Source organism: Varroa jacobsoni, unplaced genomic scaffold (assembly GCF_002532875.2).
Source record: "Varroa jacobsoni isolate VJ856 unplaced genomic scaffold, vjacob_1.0 scaffold_1052, whole genome shotgun sequence".
Taxonomy (NCBI): Eukaryota; Metazoa; Arthropoda; class Arachnida; order Mesostigmata; family Varroidae; genus Varroa; species Varroa jacobsoni.
The window spans coordinates 20,468-23,054 of NW_019213954.1; positions in this window are offsets into that span (position 1 = coordinate 20,468).

Below are 2,587 nucleotides of genomic sequence, written 5' to 3' on the forward strand. Positions count from 1 at the left end.
CGGCATGAAAGAAAAGGTACCCAAATACCTATATAGCTAGGTTTTCCTGCGCAACCCGCCAGACTAATTAATGCGTAAGTGAGTAAATTCAAATAGTTATGCTCATTCGAAAAAAAATTATACATTTTTATTATCTCTAAATATAATCAGGCGGTGCATGCTGATTTAGTGATCCTCCTGTCGATGTCATTTTCGATCATAATCTAATTTGTTACCATTTTAAAGTGTACGGTATCTTTGTCGCTCTATCCGTTGAAGTATTCGTAATGGAAACTCGTTGAGAAGGTCGTTGCAGTGACCACACAGATTTATAAGAATAGCAGATTTGCCCTTGACATTGCGGAGCCGTTACATAATTTTCTTATTAAAGGCGTTTTTCGCCCAAGTGAGAGTCTAGTAGTCACTGTCATAGACGTCTGTGTACGTGTATAGGTATGGGAGTTTTCACTTATGCCTTCTATCTACGCAAGCGTATATCATACCAACAAGATGACCCACACTCGCTGTTTGGTCTGCTGTACTCTCGTTGTCGTTGCTAGTAAACATACTTTTGTTTACTTACGACATGTTGAGGGCAGCAACTCTTTCCTGAAACGTTGTGACTAGTCATCTGAGTAAAGAAATGGATGGACAACCCGTGGACGACGCTGCATCGCCATAGCTCATCGTTATCCAGACATATCGGCGTACAGAAGTTGCAGTAGCAGGCATGAAGAAAAGGCAAAAGTTGGTCAGCAGTAGTTTGGATATGAGGACAGGTCGTAGTAGCAGTACGAGCGTGCCAACGAATGTTTTTTCGGAACGCACGCTTCGAAGCGTATGTGACCAATCTTTCCTTGCGCTCTGCCTCTCCATTGTTGTTATGCCTTTCCCGCGCAATAAAATAAACATACGCCGGCCTTCAAATTTACCAAAACCTATCCACTGCTACCAGCGCAGCTGCGGTTTCAAGCAGCGGTTCCTTTGGTAGCAGAGATCTGCCCAAGCAACCACGACGGACGCCAACAAGCTGATCCGATGTCCCACTGCGCTACTGTTGCCGCTCTAGCTTGATTTGCCGTATAGCCTTTTTCCAGTTTATTTCCATACCAGCGGATGGGAGGCACCAGTCCACTTAACCCGTACTTCCGGCAAATAGACAGCTAGTCGCTGTACTGTCATCCACTTTTATTTTGTGTAGGTTCAGTAGAGGCAGACGGTGAGGGCAAACAGCAGGCCTCAAGCCTGTCCAGATGAAGGGATTTAAGGTGTAGTGATCCAGCCTCCAGCACGCCCTATTCTATTTCTGAGACCATTCAGAAGACTCTGCTTCACCATGGCTAGGTCTGAAGGCTTCTGTCGTGTGGCTGGCCGCTTTTTTCGGTTGCTTTATGTCGAACTAGCTCTGTTCTGTGCTCCGCGATCTTGAGCAAGTTCCTATGTTCGAATGCTTAGTTTGTTTTGCATCCAGCTCCAGCCAGGCAGAAAATGGCCTGACTTCCCGTTCGCACTCAGGCCCGTAAAACTTATATCTAGACCCCGGTTCTGGCGGTTGGCCTAGAGGACGGTAGAATTGTACCACCCGGAAAGGGCCACTAAACAGCCTTCTGCCTCGCACACATTCCGTATGTTGAATTGTAGCGGTTCTTGCCGGGCACACACCGCGCCACGAAAAGGATATAATGCCTGCCAACAGACGTGTAAGTTAACGGTGTCTTCGCAATTCGCCAAAAAGGAACTCACAGAAAAATTTTGTCTAAGGAAGCTTTGTTCTGTAGAACAGGGATTTAGTTTTGCCACGTCCATAAATATAATAGTACAAGCACAAGGATCAGGTAAAGTAGCTATCGGAACATTACACAGTTTGTGCGTTTCTACAAACGTGGCGCCAGTCTCGTTGTTGTTGCTGTTGTTTGATTTAGCGGCGCTAGAATCGTATTTGAGGTCTTTTATTACTGGAGACAGTTTTGTTAATGAGGCTCAACCAAGTATGATGTCGCCTTACCATATCCGCCGTTTGATACGACTTTATTACTATAACTGATTGTACTACGCCTGATTATAGGCTAGTCTTTTAGTCTAAATAAAAAAAAAACACCAACTAATTAATCACTGCTGTTAACCATTGATTGAAATGAAAATGCCCAGACACAGAATCCATTGTGTGGGATAAAAATTAGCAAAATTGTTTTCCCGCTGAGCTGCATCTCATGCGACACGGTTTCAATCAGTAACTTCACTTGGCCAATCGTTGATTGAGAGAACCTTGCAGTTGCCGGCTCTGGAGTCTCTCTGAAGAACAATACGGAGGCCGTGGGATGTTCGTATTCAATCTGTTACACACGAGCCTCCGTTTGTCCGCAACCGTCGGCATATCAGTAAGATTTTTCATTCTATAAGAGGCCATCCTTGAGTCGAAACTATTTCTTGTTTTATTTGAAATAGGTTAGACCTGTATTCACTATAGGGATCGTAGAATTCGAGCAGCTATTAAGCGCGTGGTTCTTCTGACATGAGCTTATTTATTTCGTCTTCGTACGGAAACTACGGAGGATCTTTCAATCCGTCTAATATATATATACATGCATACACATCTAAAAGAACGATA